This window comes from Denticeps clupeoides, chromosome 7, assembly GCF_900700375.1.
Source record: "Denticeps clupeoides chromosome 7, fDenClu1.1, whole genome shotgun sequence".
Taxonomy (NCBI): Eukaryota; Metazoa; Chordata; class Actinopteri; order Clupeiformes; family Denticipitidae; genus Denticeps; species Denticeps clupeoides.
In genome coordinates, this window is record NC_041713.1 from 24,394,745 (window position 1) to 24,416,165 (window position 21,421).

The 21,421-nt window shown below is 41.1% G+C and overlaps 1 protein-coding gene across 1 annotated transcript in view; it reads left to right on the top strand.

The window, feature by feature from the left end:
• Positions 1-21,421, top strand: part of peak1 (pseudopodium-enriched atypical kinase 1) — a 106,754-nt gene that overhangs the window by 50,119 nt on the left and 35,214 nt on the right. The window contains 1 exon segment of the mRNA XM_028985847.1: positions 14,057-14,169. The gene's annotated coding sequence lies outside the window, so the exon portion shown is untranslated.

The window sequence follows — 21,421 nt, forward strand, 5'->3', positions numbered from 1 at the left end:
ATTTTTTGAAATTGCACCTTGTGTTGAAAGCGTCACACTACACATTTATTCATTATACGTTATTCATTATATTCCTCAAATATTTATTTTGAATTCTACTTTCAAAACACAACAGTATTTTTCAAAACACTGAATATTTAATGTAGTCGTAGATCTGCCCACATTCTACCATATAGCAATGTTTAGCTATAGATACAAATCTAAATAAAAAAAATGTGGAATTTATTTAGGAATTTACATGACATAAAAACAAATTTGCTTCTTCAGGACTATAGAGTTATGTCAACTTTGCAGATGGATGTACAGGCCCATCACTTTCTTATCCCCACCGCAGTCTTATCCATTTCTGATTTATCTTAAATGATAGTATCTGACAGATGTACTTACAAAGCAGGAAGAGAGAAAAGTTCAAAGGTTTTAGAACATCCAACTTAATGGAAATTTAAGCAGTTAAATTTAAATCTCTTTGGCATAGAACAAATAAAACAATTGAAGTAAAAATATATATATTATAAACTATTGACTTATCAAAGTAGACATACTCTTTGCATTGTTTCTGCAATGGAGGTATTCATCTAAAATGTCTTCTGTTGCTGAAGTTTGCATAAATATGTGGCACTTGGAAATAGGCTTGTCACAATACTGAAATTTCAAACTCGATACCAACACAAAGGATGGTACTCAATACTATTTTTGATACTACAGGGGGAGGAAAAACAAACACAGGAACTTAACTTTTTTATACATAAAGAATATTTTTAGAATATAAAAAAATTAACATATATAGGTAGTGAATATATATGAATGAATAAATAAATGAATAAATTAAAGAAATATATTTTCATGTTTTTGAGCCAAACTAAAACAAAAAGTACTCCACACTTCTCATGCCGCAGAAGTGAAAAACCGTTGAGCAGTTAGACAAGTACATCTATGAGTGCTGTATTTAAAAAAAAACATTTAACAAAACAAATGTACAACGGGCCAAACACAAAACAAATTTGCAAGCAGCGAATCATTCAGGCAGGATACGTTTTATAGACCGAAAGTTCCGGATTTTTGTATCACCAATCATTTACCGCGTGAGCCCAACCTGACCAAAATTATTAAAACTGAGCCCGAACCTGACCTGACCTGAAACACTTCCAAATACTCTTGCTTTTTACATTTTCAAGTAAGCTTGGAGTGTCTCTCATTTAAACATTGGGTCCTCCAGGTTGCCGGGGGAGGGGCTGTCTGCTGCAACGGCTGTTGAAAATTACTGTAGTCTGCCAGCAACTTCCGTGAACTGGCAGAGGCAAAACTGGAATTTAAGTATTGATACCAGTGCTAATTGGTGTCAAAGTCAATACTTAATTTTAGTTTTGATTAATATCTGAGAATCAATTTTTTTGGATAACCCTACTTTTAAGCTTTTACTCTTCCATCCAGTTTATCCCAAATGTGGATGATTCTGCATACACGCAGTAATGAACATAATCAAATAATTCATAATTGCTTGGTGATTTTCTAGTTTTAATGTGGCAAAGTGGTGCAGGTGTTTGTTTATTTGACTGGTGCTACCTGATCTGAGTACAGTGCCTCTCCGGGTAGGAGTTTGGCCTCATCCACATGGACGTTCAAAATGAACGTCCTCTGAACACCATACGCATTTTTATTGTGCTTTGTAGCTGTGTTTGAGTGCCGTTTCACTTGTGCTTGTTTGATACTGTTTAACGCTCATTGCTTCGTTTCTGCTCAACGTTTCTTGCTGTTTAACGCTTGTCGCTGTTTAATATCTGGAGGATACTGGAGGGTCGCAGAGTGCAAAGTGCAGTGCCAGGTGTAATAAGGGCTATGAGGTAGGATGGTGCTACTCCATGTTTGGCTTTGTAAGCCAGCATCAATGTTTGGAATCTGATGTGGGTAGCTACTGGGAGCCAGTGGAGGGAGCATAGCAGAGGGTTGGTGTGGGAGAGTTTATTACAAAATACAAGACATTACAAAACCAAGCAACACAAACCAGATACACCATGGCAACATCCATACTCCCACAAGGACTGTGCACATTCAGGACGCACTGATCTGAACTTACAGTGAACACGAGATGGGAATGTGTGGAAAACCTGGCCTGGAGAGCCAGGTAAAGTTGGGGTCATGACACCATTGTCTGGTAGTGTATTTGAAAGATAAAGAGTCAAATGAAAGATAAAGAGCCAAGCTGTTGGCTGCAAATAGAACTGTTTGATGATTTCTTTGCAGCATCAGGTGTTTTCTGTTCGGACTCTGTCCTGTAATTATAAATGCTGCTAGGCTGTGAATTTCAGATTTATGCTTATTAAAGTAAAGTTCTGCAAGAACTGAGGTCATCAAATTCAGGCTCTTCTGACAAACCTGCAAATAGCAGAAATGGGATCCCTTTGCTACGGTTTGTTTAATCTCTTACCTGTTTTGGAGAGGGAAGCACATTTTTGCATCTTTTTTAATTGATTTGATTATTTTTTTAAACCCTTTTTCTGGCTGTTTGGCAAAAATACAGTAATTGAATTACTGTTACATAAACTAAAAGGCTGCTGCATTTCTTTCATCGCTTCTCCTTAGCTACACTATAATTTTTTTCTTCTTACCATTTCATTGTCTGGAGACTGGCAGCTCGACAAGTCTAGCACCAAACCTCTCTGCTTTGAAAGCTGTTTATTAGGGTTGGGAAAGTATATATCATGGTTTTTCATTTTGGGATTTAAGGTATTTTCTTACACAAATTTTATGTTTATATTGCCAAATGTTTGTTTATCTCTGAATTGGCAGAATCATCATTTTGTAAATAATTTGTGGTGCAAAATGTGTCTGTAGCTCATTCTGAGTTAACTCTTTTCAGTAGTTTTTCTGGATAGTACTTGTTCCATGTCCCAGCTTCTTGTGAAGGAATGAGTACATTAGTCCACTTGCAGCCACTAATTATGAGCAACATTTCTATATGCCAGCAGTGCAAATTATAACCGTGGTGATTCTTAGTGCTGTAAGTACTGCTCTCACTAACTCACAGATGTCACAGATGTGTGATGTTTGTCAGAACCGAGCGTGTGTTTGCATGCATGTTTGTGGCTAAGGCCGTGGCTGCGAATCATGAGTTATTGACCACAGACACCATTCTCTTTCATCCACTCTTTACCAAGGTATGTGGCAGCAGCCGTGAGGACACAGAGAGACAGAGTGACCACAGACAGAGAGGGCTGCTACACCACAGGCTCACCATCCTCAAAATCACAGGCCCCAGTGTGCTGTTGTCCCCTTGTAGTTCCCACAGTCCTGTCTCTCTCTCTCTTCCTTTAATTCTGAGGAATTCTCACCTCTATGTGCTAGATCAGGGGTGTCAAACTTGCATTCCGTGGGTCACATCCTGCGAGATCACATTATATAGATCTATTATTATGGCCCAGTGATATGAAGTGTTACCCACAAACTACAGATGCCATAATGCAGTGCTTCAGTTGCCTTGCCAAACATATTTACACAGCAGCTGAAACTGCACAGGAGCTTGATGGAAAATGGGTTGAAATGAATTTTTCATGCTTCAAAGTCACCAAAGTGTCATGTGTGCATTATGGGATCTGTAGTTTTTGTGTAATCAGCATGTCATATTGCTGTGCAGTAATAATATATCTCTATAAAATGATATTGTGGAATGTGGATGTTACGAGACGCAGGTTTGACACATGCTCTAGCTTGACCATCAATACAGACACCATGAGACTTTTGACACTCTTTTTATCATTTAATAGAGTTGTGGTTACATTCCATAAACAAACCCCTTCCTCCATCCTTACCTCATCTAGCAATGATGCTGTATTAGTGCACATTGTTGGACCTTGTTTTGTCTTCACAAAGGCATGTTGTGACTTTCTGGGGACAGTTCTGTTTATACTTTCAGTGCTTTGTTTTGGTACTGGGTGGCCTGGTATGATGAGGCTAAGCTCACCCATGTGCAGGAATCTGGGCTGCTCTGCCAAGCTCAGTGTCAAGACTGGGGTACTTTCTCCAGATTGAGGAATGGCTTGTGGTGTCATTGTCACCAGTGTAACACCACAGACCAGCATGTAGACCAGTGGCCGAATTCACTTAAAACTGTACACCTCATTTTTGTATAATATAGCAGTTTTAGGTTCTAGCAGCACACCAACCTTCCCACAATAAATTCAAAATGATGAATGCAATCTGCACAGAGGACATGTGGGAGGAAGTGGGGGATGAAATGCGCCGATCATTGTCCAGTTTAAGATGTGCGCTATCAGCAGTTCTTGTAAGAAGGGGTGAATACGTGGACACTTCTCAGCGTTCAATTACACAGTCACCCTGGAATTCCGTGGCCCATGTTGACATTTAAAGGTCAGGAGTTATGGGCAAATTCCTGGTCTGAAATGGTCTGAAATGAAAGGTGTTTATAACAGGTCAATGTTGCTAACAAGCCCACTTGCATCTGTGCTCACGTCACTCTCTCAAGTCAAGATGGTTTGGGGTTCTAAGTGATTGCTAAGTGATTGTGTGTTTCCTTATTGGGTGATTTGGAGTTTGCGTTGCTGTCAGGCACCAAAGTTTAACTCTTAGTACTGCTATCATATGTTAACAGCACTCTTGAAGCTATTAAACCAGTGACATTGTTGTCCTGTGCATGCATCACATGACACCGTCATTTTAGTTGCATATTTTGTTATTGCATAAATCTTATTTTATTGAAGTGTTGCACAATTTTGACACCCATTATACATTGAAATATTTGGTGCAATTGTTTTGTCTGAATGCTTATAGAGTTTTATTGTGAAGTTTTTTAACAAGTGAGAATTGTTTTTTGTGTCCTGAGCATTTCATGGCAAGTTTTCAAACCACTTGTATAACTTTATAGAGAAGTACCAAATAGTAAGGCATGACAAGAACTACATACACGTCACACTCTGGAATAATCACACATCAAGCAAAAGTCCTAATGATGTGATATGATGATAGCTAGTTGTTTTGCTTATTCACTTTGGTGTTTGCCCTCCGGTCATCTCTCATTCCCCCATGGGAGGGTATGCAGGGTCTTTCCCATGCTGGAATGTTTTTTTTTTTTTTAACTGAAGGATGACTTTAGCAGGCACAACTCAAATATGTGCCCATGAGACCAAATGCTTCAGACCTCCAAGAATGCGGCTCTGCTCTTGGTCTGTGTGTCAAGTCCTAAAAGACCCCTGGAGGGAAAGCCCTTTTTTCTTTTTAAAGGAATGCATGTACTCTTCATCTCAAATAAGAGTAAATGTGAGACAGAACAATAACTTGAGAAGAAAAACACTGCTATAAATGTTTATGTCCCTTGATTCCCACACAGATTTTTTGTGTTAACTGCCTCGTAGAAAATTCTCCTTCAGAAAGCCATCCATTCAAAATGCACTCTTCCAGTGTTTTCCACCATCTGGTCTGGAAGATATGCTGCCTGTCCAAGATACATTTATTTGAGGATGAATGAGAAAACAAGGTGAGAGCCCAGCATGCAGTTGGATGGCTTGTGCTGAACCTCTGTTCTGAGATCAGCCTTCTGCTGCTGATACTGAGGCTCAATAATGTCGATCCTGAGTTAGCTCCATTCTGTGGTTCCTCTGTTCTGCAGGTTATGGCACAAGACCTCCTAACTTAGTACCTGCTGTGCCGACTCGTGTTCAGACCTGCTGCGTCTGTGCATGTTTGGGAGGATAATACCCACACCCCTCCCCCGCCTAATCCTGTTCAAGTAGTCTGTGTTACCCAGCCAAGTATTATAAACCCCCACACAGTCCACTGCATGCAGCCGGATGCCGGGCCGGCCATGTGACCTTGCTGGCACGGGTCTTAAGCATGCCACTGGCTGCTCCTTTTCATTTTTATTTTATTGAGAGGGGTCCATTATCCCAGATTTGACGCTGTGGTATGCATAGTGGGTCTATAGATAAAAGTGATTTAAAAAAAAAGTTTGCTCTGTTGCACAGTTGTGGGAACGTCGTTATTGTGTTCACCCTGCATTCCCACCGGACACAAAAAGGTGTTTTTCACATTTCTGCTGTGTGATTCACCAAAGCAGCGTTGTGCTGGTTTCAAATTAAAACTCCCAGACAAGCACCTTCAGCTTTGGTCTTATTAACACTGTATTTGTCTCCTTGTGGTTGATAAATGGTGTAGTTGACATTCGTTCCACCTCTCAATTCTGCTGGCCCTGACAACTCAGATGAGGTGTCAATTACTCAACCTGACCAATGCCGTACCCAGTTTCCCACCTGCTACATACCACAGAAGCAGAGTGTGCAGCAGAATCTATTGATTCTTATCGCATTGTTTAATTTTTTTAGATTGCATTGCATGTTCCAGTTGTAGTACTAGAATTGTAACTTTTTCAGTTACTTCAAAGTTCTTGAGTTTTGCACTGCAGAACTTTACTGCTCTTTTTTTTGGCTCTTTTCTTTAAACATTGTCTTTCACTCATTTGCACACCTTCACCCTACCAGTTACACATATTTTATGTTAAAGACGTAAAAGTGTAATATTTGGTTATGTTTGCAATATTTGCATATTGGTTCATTGTACACTTGCATCATTTGCAATACCGTGGTCTGTTGCAGTCGCAAAAAGCATTTCACTGCATATCATACCGTGTATGACTATGTATGTGACAAATAAAATTTGAATTTGAATTCGCATTGATGCAACTAAAGAATATCCCAATATATCGACGTATTGTATCATGAGGTCCTTGCCGATTCCCACCCCTAGTACTGACTATGGTATTGTTGTAATTGAACTTTGTGTACATAGTGAAACCAAATAACTAAATAAGTTAGTTTGAACTTGGTGCTACATGTAACATTTGAACAATTAAACAAAGTTACATACTGACACGAAGTGCACGTGTGCAACACAAATTAACTGGGCTATACAAAGTGCAAACAGGGGACAACATAAAAGAAAACAAACAAAAGAAAAACTGAATAAAATAAAACAAGCAGCAATTTGAATTAAACAAGGGATTGAATAAAACAGAGAATATTTAAGACAACATATTAAAAGAGTTAAGAAAGGACTGCATAAGAAGCCACATAAAACACTGCATAAGAACACCATACAAAAACCATGTCACACTGGGTTAAAAGCCAGGGTGTTAAAAGTGAGTTTTTAAACGAGATTTACACACAGTGATTGACAGAGTCTGTCTGACACTGATTGGTAGGTCATTCCTTAGACATGGAGTGGCCACTGCAAAGGCCCTGCTGCCTCTATACTTGTAATGTGACCAAGGAACAGACAGAAGTCTCAGGTCTGAAGACCTGAGAGAATGGGGTGGAGTGTAAGAATGGAGTAGGTCTGACAAATAGACCTACTGGAGCTGAGCCATTCAGTGGTTTAAAAACAAATAAAAGAATTAAAGCTCTAAAACAGACAGGGAGCCAGTGTAGTGAGTCTAAGATCGGGGTTATGTGGTCTCGCCTGTTTGTACCAGTGAGAAATTGTGCAGTTGCATTTTGTACTAATTGTAGGCGGTCTAGAGATGTCTTGCTGATCCCAAAAAGCAATGAATTACAGAACTCAAAGCGGGATGTGTCCATTCACACACACATATGTACATTTCCTGTTACAACTTGCACATACCATTTTTAAAACCTGCTTTAAATTTTGCTTCTCTCACAATGTAATTATAGTGAGCAGCTTCAGGGAGCCCAGACACCCACGAGACCACAGACAGAGGTATTTTAATTTAGACCCCACAATTACATTTGCAGAGATATAAGCTCTTGGAGGATATCAGATGCTCATAGATGATAACTCACCCCCTCAACTAACGGTAGTACGTGGGGTACGATGTAATGGGTCAGCCGTTTTTTTATAGGACTATTAGTTCTCTGCAGCTTTAGGCATGGATGTGGAGCTTCATCTTGCACTGAATGCAAGAGGTGCACAACCACATCTTCATAAATAAATTATTTTTCATTAGCAAAGATTTTGTGGCAATTTTATATCTGTGCTGTCACTAAAATTTTGTTACATCCCCAGAAAATGCCTATATAAAGTATATGTGTATATACTGTGTTTACATGAGTTTCTTTGGCAGAACTGTATCTTAGGGAAAATGGTGTTGACTATGAGTGTAGAGCATATGAAGAATACAAGAAGATTTATGGTTCTGGGTATTTGTACATAGCGGACCATTGGAAAGCAGTCATCTGGGGGAAGTAAATGAGAAAAAAACGACTCTGTCGGTATCCCCACCCCCCTTTCAGCTGAAGGCAGTTGTTGTTGTTGTTGTATGGATTAGCAATCTCAATGGACCGAATCACTAAATCGATGTGAAGCCACAGTAGAATCATAATGGGCTTTTCAGTGCTACACAGCTGGGTCCTTACCCTTGGTGTCTTTAATATGAGTTAGAACATAGGCGATCAGGTCACACACACACACACACACACACACACACACACACACATAATTGTTTTTATATTTTGTGAAGACTATGTTGGCTTGGGTGATAAAATGATAGCTATCCAGACAAATCTGGATTAAACAGAATGACTACACAAACCAGTCTTTTAAGAGTTTACACCATCTACCATATGGATGTAATTTACACATGTGTACATGACATCATTAGCACATCTTTGGCCTGGTCCCTAACTCACTTTCACTTACCATGCAATCAATATCTGGATCATGGGTGCTGGAGTCTATCTTGTCATACATGTTGCTCACATATATATTGCTCTAGTATTGTTAACACTAGAACTCCCACCCCCCTAGCTCTACCAAAGAGGGGCCGTTTGGCCCGGTTGTTTTTACCTAATACCCTTAATCACGTATAAACGGTTGTTCTGCAAATGTGGCAATTGCTGTTAATTAACATTTACATGTAAGGCATTTAGCAGACACTCTCATCCAGAGCAATGTACAAGGTGCTACTGACTTTACGATCAGGGATCACAGTCATCAAGGAGCAATATGTAAGGGGCCATGCCAAGGGTACAATTGGTGTAGAAACAATTGATTCAAAGATTCCAAAGTTCCAAGCATTTACGTTAACAAAAACATGTAATATAAAAACTACTACCACTAACAGAAATATATACATTTACATAAATGTGCAACATCTGGTTTATGTGTGTGTGGTAGTGACCAATATTTTAGCAGTTCATTGGTGTGATCTGTTGGCACATATCTGGCACTGCGACTCGGTGTCCTTTCTGCATTTTCCACATGTTTACTTGTTGCAGTCTACACAGCGTAAGGCTGCATGATTTTTCTTGCACTGGAAGGTCACCTGACACTTGGCCCTTTTCCCTGGGTGTGGTGTGGCAGGTTGTTGCCGAAGGAGCTGCTCCTTGTCCACCATCCTTTCTTGCATAAACCGCTTAGCAAGCTTGGTTTCAAGTTGCGCCAGGAAGTCCACCCTTCTCTCCTTCACACCGGTCCATGCCTGAATAGCGCATTCATTGCTGCCATGTAAATCATGTTGTAAAACACGGCGACTGGCCATCGGCGTGTTCCTGCACGTACGGTGTACTGTCGAACCCTCTGGTCTATAATGTCCACGCCACACTTCATGGTGTTGTAGTGACTGACTGTGTTTACCTTCCTCTTTCGGTTGTCCCCAATCTCAACTATGTTGTGCAGACAGTCTTCCTCCGCTTGGGCTCATAAAGTGTGAGTGTAGTGCCAGTTGTTGAAAACACCTGAATAGTAAGATAAGAAATAGATAAGAAATAGATAAAAATAGATAAAACATATATAAGAATAGATTATATGAATTCATTGCGGTCCGAAGATTGTTTGGCTGATTGTGGAAGCTCGCGACGAATCTTGTCTATGGTGCCAACAAGGGTCGTTTTCTGGCTGAGCAGTCATCCAGCAAGTGACAATGAAGTGAAGTACTTGTCAGTGGTAACAGTTCTTCCCTTGTCCATGAAAGGCTCCATGAGCTTCATCACCACATTTTTGGACAGTCTTTCTCCAGAGGGACGACTCAGGTCCTTGCCAAGATATGGGATAGCATTGCAGATGTATTTTGACTTCAAATCACATGCAACCCAGAACTTAATTCCAAACTAATCGCATTTTGAGGCAATGTGCTGCTGGAAAGGACAGCGAAACTTGGTTGGAAAAAGTTGCTCGTCAACAGTGATGTGCTGGTCTGGGTTGTAAGACTTGATGCAGTTAGTGAAGTGAAGTGATTGTCACATGTGATACACAGCACACGGTGCACACAGTGAAATTTGTCCTCTGCATTTAACCCATCACCCTGAGTGAGCAGTGGGCAGGCACCCAGGGAGCAATGTGGGGGGACGGTGCTTTGCTCAGTGGCACCTCAGTGGCACCTTGGCGGATCGGGATTCGAACCGGCAACCTTCTGATTACGGGGGCGCTTCCTTAACCGCTAGGCCACCACTGCCCCTAGTAACAAACATTTGCCAAACGTTTGAGACTGCTGCGAACTTATCGGTTGCTACCTGTCCTTGTCATAAAATCGTAGGTGTCTCATGATGTCCTGAAAGTGGTTTCGAGCCATCGTGCTCTTGACGTGCGAGATCCCCAATGTTGCCAACCATGGATCAGCCAGCGACGGAATTCTGATCACCCCCCTCCAGAGAAGGATGGAGATGAATGCCATCAGTTCATAGACAGATATGTCCCAATCTGCTTCCATCTTGAGGCCATGTTCAACTGTACATTTTCTTATAGTGTGAAGGAAGTCCCAATTCATCAAAAACAAGAAGCTCTGCAAGCGATTTTTGACAGTTCTTCTGACTTCTTCTGTTTGCTCTCCATCACATGTATGTTTCTAGTTGGCTTTGAGGGAGCGGCCTCCCTACTTCTTCAACCCAGACTGTGCCATCTTTTGCCGTCTCATACTTGGAGTCTTTCTGTGTGGGCTGTGTCTGGAGCCGACCTTCTACTCTCTAACCCGAAACACATCTCATCACCTGAAGACATGTCAGAGTCTGAATTCACTCGCAAGTGAATGGATACTTCTCCGCCATCCGAGTCACCGGAGTCCATGTTTTGCTGCAGAGCCAAAGCCTCGGCAGCAGTGTAATCTCTTGGCATCTTTGCGGCTTGTTCGTATCTGTAAGTCGTTGAAGATTGTGAATGCATGAAGTAAACTGTCCCTTTTATTCATAAATCTAGCTTGTCATCAGTTCACAGCCACGCCCACAGTATGAGAAGTACTTTAGCACTAGATTTAGAGTTTTTATTTTCTAGTGAGAGTCCCGAGATATTTGTCAGTAGCTGTATTTTACAACATGCTGGACCTGGTGGTGACAAATTCCTACGTTCTGTACAAGGCACAGGACTTGTACAGGACTTGTATGGACAACTCAGTGCCAGGTACAAGAGAACTGCAACAGAAATCACAACAGGTTTACTTGTGCAAACTCACGATGGTCACTGGATCTGCAAACATTTGAAACAGTCAATTTTTTTAGAAATAAACTTGTGTTTCCATATATTTTGTGAATGTGTGTCTTTCAAATTTGCAGGTCAGTCAGTGTATGGAATATTTTGTATATATATGCCAGACTTTTGTGAGGCTTTCCATGTCATATACAGAGGTTTGGCCTGCCTTGGATTTGAACTATTTGAGTAAAAAAATGCAAATGTGCCAGGCCTCACAGGTATTGGCTTCTTCAGGTAATGGGGTGATTCCAATGGGCCACTCATTTACAAATGAATGGAAGCCAATTGTCTGTGATTGATTTCTTAGTTTCAAATCAAAGGGCCATTTGGCCTACCTCTGGTATGGCTGAGGGGGGTCAGGAAGACCAGGGAGTTCTAGTTATGTTAACAACCCTGCATGAAATCTAAAAAAAAATAATATGATCGCTTCAAAATTCCATGTATTGTTATGTAAGGACATTAAGTGAGCACACAAACACATACACACACGTGTATAAATGATATGCTACTCACCACAGCAACCATGATACTATGACCAGTCACAACTCACCAAACGCCTTGAAAGTGTAATCTGTTTGGTGTGGAATTGTTTGTCCAGTTTGGCCCTAGGTCGCCTTTTCAGTTGCAGTCACAAGTCTTTCCACTGGTAGTTTGTATTACTACATACAGTAATGAGAAATTATACAAGTATCAAACCAGGCAAAACATTAATAATTCAATAATTATTTAAGAATGAATGTGTGCTGGAATCTATGTCATGGATCTAAATTCATCCTAGCTAGGGACAATCCCTAGCTCAATCCCTAGCACAATCACAGATAGTGAATGAAGGTCGATTATGCACCTGTTGCGTTTGCATTAACATTATTTTCACGTTTTGAATTTTTAAGTTGGAGCCTTTAATATTACGTATCATGGTTAATTAATTTAAAAATCTGTGATTAGGTAGTTTAATATTGCAGTCCTAATTATTATATTATTATAAAAGATTATTGCTGTATAAAAAGCATCATATTTGTCCATTGTATGTGCACTCATAGTTGAAGAGGATGGCCTTGTTCTCCTAAACATGGCCTGATCCTAGAAATCTTGTTTTATTAATGGGTTGTTAGGGTGGTGACGTAGGCACACAGAGGCCAGTGTGACTCACGACAGCAGGTTATCTGCTGCTCAGCATCTTCCTTCAGAACCTGGCACGTAACCTCAGGCAAGTCCCATTAATGAGTTAGATTGCTGGGAAAACATCAGAGCATGGGCGCTTTCCCTCCACCTCTCCCTCGTTCTCGCTGTTCTTATCAAATAATGCCTGCCATCCCAGGCTAATCATGCCACCTCACAGTGGCAGCATCAGAATGGCATCTTAAAAAGCATTCATGGAGCTCCATAATCAAGCTTTGGCTGCATTGGCCTGCAGACATGTTCTCTAGCGAGTGTCTTTTGTGGTGTTCCACTGCAGTGGATCTGAAAAGGGGGAAACGAGAGTGGGGGAGAGAAAGAGTCTCTTATCATTAGCCGGGTTTCATTCAGAGCGGATTTGCCAGTTCACAGTCAGTGACTGTTCAGCTGGATTTAGTGTGAAGGTCAGCATAGCCACCATCCTGGTGTTTAGAGCTGCTTTTGTCGATTTCTGAGCTAAATGATCACTGTTTCAGGTTTTTTGTTGTTACATGGGGTTTTGGGGTATATGTGTTCATGTGGTGTTTCTTCAGATTCCAGTTTGTCACGCTTCTTTGCTAATCCAGCATGACATGTCACATCCTTCCTGCTGTCTGGTGGAGCAGAGTCTGATGGAGATAAGCTGGTTCGTTTACACTGCTGAGTGAGATGTTGGCGCAAGGCAGTGAATGGTAGCGCAGAGAGCCACCATTTACACCCATAAACTTGGAGTGGGTGCAGCCTCCTTGACTTAAGTCTCCATGAAAGGCACAATGTTCATTACAGCTGATGGGATTTAATTCTAACCAACTGTGCAGAATGAATGCTCCATCAGCACTCATGAGTAAAGCGGGCCTCATTCAGCAGTGGAAAGATGTGTCACAGATCAGTCGGCTTCATGCACTGACTATTAGCCTAGCCAGTGTGTGAGTCTCTGTGTAAAGATTAGGTCTTCATAACACTTTCTCAATATTTTGTGACATAAAAACCCTGAAAGAGCCACAGGACCACTGACTTCTCTAAGGGTTTTCAGTAGATGTGGACATGGATGGATGAGATTTGAATATTCAGGTCCACTTACAGCTTTAACCACTCTGGACATTAATAGGTGTGGGTGGCACATCCTATGGCAATTTCCAGTCCAGTCTGTTTAATTGTCCCAAGTTCTTCTTAATTCATATCATCTGTGAGAATGGCCTTTTACATTTGTTCATTTTTCTGCTGCAGTTGGGCTTTTGTAGTTTCCTGAAATTCCCAAATTGGAAATGGCACCCAGCTGTATTCTGAATAGGATACTAACAGATCGGAGTTGTCTTGTTTCACTTCTGACCTTTAACCTTTCCTAAAGAAAACAGACCAAATTGTCAACTATAGCCTCTAGGTAATAATTTATGCATTATTGTTATCTAAGGATGCACCACTAGATGGATCTGCTTGGTTGTGACTACAAATAGAGACATCACACTCTTTTCCTAATCAGGGTCAAGACTGCCGGAGGCCATACCGGGACAAGGGATGCAGGGCGGGTTCCCAACTTTAATGAGGTGACAACGTCCCGAATGCTGTTTTAACCCCTCCCCAATCCCCAAACCTGTAAGTGCTCTCCTTGTCTAATTTTCAATAGATTTTCCAGATACATGGAAAAGAGAAATTAATTCTGGAAACTGGTTTAGAAAATATCTGGACGCAAGGACAGATTGGATAGAAAATTCTCGTTTTTGGGGAAAAACGTTGTGTGGATTGGGCCTTAGACCTAAAGCTTTATATAAATTCCATTGTAACCAAAAGATGTCTTTCTTTTGTGGAGATGATTGGAGACCCTTGCTTTTTTTTTATCAACAGTAGTGTTTATTCAGGGGTTTTGTTTAATGAACTAGTGAATTAGCAATCATCCTCCATATGTGCTGTAAAATAGCCCTATGTGTATTAAAGAGGCATAAACCTGCAGCCAAATTGAACATATTTCTCTGGCAGCTGCATTTCTATATCCTTGGTGTATGTGACAGAGAAGCTTTTATTCCGACAGGTTCAGTGGTCATTAGGGTTGTGCTGAGCTTGCTGAGTTCGGTTGGCTGCATTGGCTCGGTTCATCACCCCTCTGGGGTTGCTGGCTAGGTGTAGTGGAGCAGCAGGTGTGTGTAGAAGCACAGCCTCGCACAAACACAGAGCCTTCATTAATATCAGATCATGGCCAGATGGGGGCTGCTTCTGTATAGTTTTGACCAGACAAACAGACTTAATTGATCCTGCAGGGGAATTTGGGTAGGAACTGGGCATGATAGCTTCCCTTCTTAACCTGATGCACCATCACTCTGGATCAGGGTAAATCTAGACCACATCAGACCACATCACCTTCTTCCACTGATCCAGAGTCCAATCTTTATGCTCCCTAGTAAACTGAAGCCTTTTCTTTCTGATTAACATCTCGATCAGTGGTTTTCTGAAGGCTGCACAGCTGTTTATTCCTCAAGTTTATGATTTTACAACTTTGATTTTCATTGCTGATCACAATCATTCAACATTTATTCTGACCACATTTCTTCCATGAAGATGCTTTCTTTGATTGATTCATGTCAATAATTGGACCCTTCTGAAACAGATCCTGTTGTGCGCCCTGTGCTGCAAATAGGCATGGTTTCACGCGGATGATGTGATGCGGCTGGTATAATAAAAATCTCTCCCGATTGGCAAATTTATATTGCATACCATTTATACCGTTCATACCGAGTCAAGGTGGACGCTTTGATTTGATCAGGTGAGCGCGGACAATTTTTCTGCACAGTATTGATGCAAAATCATCCACATTGTCATTGTGATGGATTATACGATTAATTTCAACACCCCTACTGGTAGCTTAACAATATTTATATTAACAGTATTTTCTTAACAATAAGTATTGGAAACGTCTTTTAAGAACAGCATTCCCTTTATAGCAAACCTCATATTCACATGTTGCTGCTCACCATAGAGATGTTGTTGTTTTATGCTAGGATGGGGAGTTACTAGCACAAGTTGGCTTTCTGTACATATGTGTAGTAAACATGTCTTTTTCTACCCTGAGGTTTTTTTTTGCAATTTATGGCAACACCACACTACAACACAAAAAATGTGCGTTCAAATGAACAAAAATCGCATAGACCTAGTTCTCCTACAAGGTCATAACCACTGGACCTTAAAATTATTAAATCTATTTAATAGCTATAACTTTAAACAAATCTATTTAACTGTAATCTTTTCACAAAGTTTGCTGCTTCTGTGTGTTTTGATTTTTTATCAGTTGTTTCTTGGTGTATTGAAGTATAATTACAAGGATTTTGTACAAGGAGTATAGTTTTAAAAGCTTTTTTTTTGACAATTACATCAAGTTTACGTAAAGAGTCAATATTTTCAGTGTTGGCCATTTTTCTTAAAACCTCTGCAATTCGCCCTGGCATACTGTCTATTAACTTCTGGTCCAAATCTTGACTGATGGCAACTTGTTTCTTCATAATCATGCTTGGAGTTTGTCAGAACTTTTGGGTTTTTGTTCATCCACCCACCTCTTGAGGCTTGACCACAAGTTCTCAATTGGATTAAGTTCTTGGGAGTTTCCTGGCCATGGACCCAACATTTTAATGTTTTGTTCCCCAAGCCACCTAGTTCTCAGTTTGGCCTTATGGCATGATGCTCCATCGTGATGGAAAAGGCATTGTTCTTCACCAAACTGTTATTGGATGGTTGGGAGAAGTTGCTGGAGGATGTTTTGGTACCATTCTTTATTCATGTCTGTGTTTTGGGGCAAAATTGTGAGTGAGCCCACTCCCTTATAAATAAAGTGAAGTGATTGTCACATGTGATACACAGCAGCACAGCACACGGTGCACACAGTGAAATTTGTCCTCTGCATTTAACCCATCACCCTGAGTGAGCAGTGGGCAGCCATGACAGGCGCCCGGGGAGCAGTGTGCTTTGCTCAGTGGCACCTCAGTGGCACCTTGGCGGATCAGGATTCGAACCAGCAACCTTATGATTACGGGGCCGCTTCCTTAACCGCTAGGCCACCACTGCCCCATGAAAAGCATTACTCCACTGGAGTAATGCCCAATGAGCAGCATTACTCCACTGAGGACCAGAATTTAGCAGCAGTCATTTGTATTTCTCCAGCCTACCTCAGGCTGCCATACAGAGCAGGAGTGAGGATGAGGGGACGGAAACTCAGGTGGCGTTTGTCACCTGGACGTGCACTTTTAGATCTGCCAACAGTCAGTTCAGGGGAGCCTGAGTCTTAGAAGGCTCCTTCCTCTTCCATGAAGATGTCTGATGTGGAGCTGATAACCTCCTTTCTGGGACCACACGTTACACTGATGCTGGTTTTACTGCTGTATTTGTCTGTCTGTTTTAGGCATATTATACCATACCTTTATTTGTCAGTATAAGTGAAGAGAACTTCCCCTGACCTGCTTGAGCTGCAGTTTACTATGTGATGTGGATGTGGATATTCATCTCAGTAGTGCTGGTGAATATTCCACTATGGTCTCTCCTGTCACGCTCACGTTCATCCCTGATGGATGATCAGTGCTCTCTTTCCCTCTCTGTTGCAAATTATAAATTTCTGGGTTTACACAAAAAATCTGCATGACACAGGGTCTTAAAGTACATAGAAACTATTGTTTTGATGAGAGGCTGCCAATCAGTTCAAACACAGGGTTCTTTAAAAAGAGAAATGTGACACTGTTCAGGGTGTCCCAGCAGTGCTGTACTTTCCTCGCTGGATGTCCAATTTGATTTCTTACTTTTCACTCCATCCTTTTCTGGGGACTGTCCCTGTAACTACTGATTGGTCGGAGGTGGGAAGGTGAGCGTTACGCTGAGGTCAACATGGTGCCCAGGGTTTGTTTTGGTGGAGGAGGTGCAACAGTCTGGGCAGGAATCACCAGTCAGCGCAAAACAGATTTGGTTATTGTACATTACTCCGTCGCTGCACATTCTTACCTCAGAGACATCATAGAACCCATCATCATCTTCCAATTCCCCCAACTTTCTGTTCATAGATGATAATGCTCCACCACATCGTGGCATGTATGTCAAAGCTTGACTTCTGAAAGTTTGAGTGCCTCATATGGTATGGCCTTGACCTGATCCCAGTAGAGCACGTCTGGGACCAGTTGAAGCAGAGACCAAATGATCGTACCCCACCACAACATGACCTGGCAGAACTGCATGTAGCACATGTGGAAGAGTGGAATGCATTGCCTCAGAACAACATGAGGCTAGTGAAAAACTTTTACTTATATCATTAAAATTCAGAACAAATACTCATGTAAATAACAATGTCCCTAACTTATTGAGAGTAGTGTACTTTAACTTAAACAGATTTTCTCACATCAGTTTTAATCAGTGGTTTAAGCCGTGTGTTTATAATCACATAATCACAGATAAAAGATCAAACAAACACAGTGGGATTTTTAGTTATGTAAATGTACAGTTTAAAATAAGAATAGTCTCATGAGTCGATTAATTATGTCCAGAACTAACAAGGGTATCAAAACTGACAGAGTTGAGATGTAATGCTGCAGATGGACAGGATGAAATCTGTGAATTTGATGGCCTTTGCTTATGTCCTCCCTGAACAGAATCTGTTCTCTCTCCCCATCTCTCCATTGTGAAAGATTGTTTTTTTTTACTGCAGTGCTACAAACAGTGACATGACATGAAACATGAAAAAAAAAAAACTCTTTACCTCTGGATGAAATTTTTGTCCTCTTTTGACTCATGTCATGTCTGTTTCTGGTCTTGGCTGCTTACAAAACTGCACACTCATCAACACAAACATGGCACTTGTCCACATCTGTGGCCTCCTGTAAAAAAGAGAAAAAAAAGTGAGACAGACATAATTTTCTGGATGAATAGAGGTTCTAAGTAGGACATGAAACTTGGGAGTAGTCACTGTTTCATGCCAGGTCATAAAAAATTATTGTGTGGCTGGAGAATGGACGGATTTCCACTGTGTTTAGGACACTGAGTGATGACTCCCCTCTGTCAGCTGCTGCCCATTTTAGAGATAACCAATTGTCTTTATTGCCCACAGTTTCAAGAAAGAAAAATGTGAGATTGACAGGAGAAACATTGTGAATTCTTAAATATATATGAGGCCTGTTTTGTAAGGACTTTGATAAGGACTTTTTGAGGTCAACCACTGCTTTTGCGTGAAGTTTATGGAACAGCCAATTACTCAAGAATAAGAAATGAGAGACAGTTTTGGGCAGAATGAGGGGTATTATTTTGAAGGGGAGAGCTATTTTTGCTCAGATAAATTAGCTGCCCTTCGGGCATGAAATTCTTTTCTTTTTTGAGTAGCATATATCTTACACCACTGGTATCCTGACCCATTGTGTTACCCCAGGATCTGACCTTTTGTGCCTCTATCAGATGGGAACACCCACCCCTTGGCTTACAGAGGGCAGGCTTGGGCTATGTTAACTCACCTTGTGTTGGCCAATACGGTTTCCTCCTCTACTTGGTTGGTTAGCACTGTACCATTTCCAAGTAGCAGTGGCTGGATAAGCACAGGAATTATGTCCGAATGATTTAAGTGCTATTTGAACAAAAGGTCCCTTTTACACAACCATTTTCTTCCAGCCAAACCACTGACATTTTTTTGATAAAGCCCTCCTTTTATTTCAAAGTGGTCCCGGCAGGCAACAGCAGGCTGCTGGCAAACATATGAAGTTATGGAGAGGATGAAATGTAACCATTAAATACAACCCCAAATCAGAAAAAAGTTGGGACAGGGTGGAAAATGTAAATAAATAAAGCAGTAATTCACAAATTTCCCTTAACTTTTATTTCATTGCAGACAGTATGAACACATCTTGCCATTCAGGCTTGCAACACATTCCAAAGAATGCTGGGACAGTACAGTATTTACCACTTACAAGACATTTAGGCATTGAAGTGTTGCAGGTGTTAGTTTGTCCCATTCTTCCTGCAAACAATGTTTTAGGGTCACAACAGTATGGGGTCTTCGTTGACCAAAATGCTCCAAACATTCTGTATAGGAGACAAATCAAGGCTGCAGGCAGGCCAGTCGAGCATCCGCACCCGCTTCTTACACAGCCATGCCTTTGTTATGCACACAGTATGCGGTTTGGCATTGTCTTGCTAATGACGTCGTCTTGAAGGCAGCATTTGTTCCTCCAAAACTGAGATATACTTTTCAGCATTGATGGTGCCATCATAGAAGTGCAAGTTACCTTTGCCGAAGGCACTGACACAACCCCATACCATGACAGACCCTGACTTTTGGACTTATATCTGGTAACAGTCTGGATGGCCTTTTCTCTTTGGTCCGCAGCTCACGGCGTCCATTTCTTCCAAAAAAGATGTGAAAAACCGATTCTTCTGACTACAATACACATTTCCTCTGCACAATGGACCATCCCAGATGCCTCTGAGCACAGAGAAGTCGACGGCCTTCTGGACACTATTTATGTAGGGCTTCCTTTTGGCACAGTACAGTTTTAGCTGGAATTTCCTAATGTAACTATGTACTGTAGTGCTTGAGAGTGACTTCCTGAAGTAGTCCTGAGCCCACACAATTATATCACGACAGTTTTTAATGCAGTGCCGTCTGAGGGCTCAGAGATCACGGCCATTCAGTTTAGGCTTGCGCCCTTGGCCTTTACGCACAGTAATTTTTCCAGATTCCCTGATTCTTTTCGCTATGTTATGCACTGTAGAGGGAGGAATGCCCAAACCTCTCCCCATCTTTCTTTGAGAAACATTTTTCTTCATTTTTTGCCCACACTTGGTGGCAAACTGGCGATCCTCTGCCCATCTTTGCTCCTAAAAGAGTAGGCCTTTCCTCGATGCTGCTTTTGTACCGAATCATTATTGCAATCACCTGTTAACACCACCAGTTTCAAATCACATCATTATTTACATTTACAGCATTTATCAGACACCCTTATCCAGAGCGACTTACTATCAGTATTTACAGGGACAACTGGAGCAGCTTAGGGTTAAGTGTCTTGCTCAGGGACACAATAGTAGTAAGTGGGATTTGAACCTGGGTCTTCTGGTTCATAGGCGAGTGTGTTACCCACTAGGCTACAACCACCCTTCAACCATACCTCATTACTACCCCTGAATTGCCCCCATCCCAACATTTTTTGAATGTGTTGCAAGCCTGAATGTGCAAGAATGGATGTTTATTGACAAATCAAATGATGTTTACCAAAAAAAAAAACATGAATTATCCTGTGTTCATACTGTCTGCAATGAAATACAAGTTTGTTTTATTACTATTATTATTTTTTCACATTTTCCACCCTGTCCCAACTTTTATAATTTGGAGTTGCAGTTATATGTGTTTTGAGATGACAGCAGAACATAAATATTTCCCTTCACCTTAGTATATCTGAATGTTTATGCATAAGGAATGGCCATCCCTGCCAAAAAACATATCTATGTGACATTTGATGACTACCCTTCTACCCCAATGATGATAGGCCAGCAGAATAGCAGTCAGATCAGATGTGTATAATTCAGATGTGCATATATATAATTTCTGTCATATAGAAAGTTAAAAGGACCCCTTTAATGACAGATGACCGCAGGTATGACAGATGGGAAATGCTAATATCATCATAGAGATAGAAGCTTTCATCTGCCAAGTGTATTTATAAACCAGTTAGGTCCAAATGTGCTGACATGTGACTGATTTAAGGATCCACACATCCACAGAAACAGAGGAGAGACCTCTTCATCCCTATGGAGATTCTACAGCTAAGAAGTGCCAAGAGACTGGCTGGGTTTGGATGGGTTATATAGGATAGAGAAGTCATTGGGGCTAGTGATACTCAGA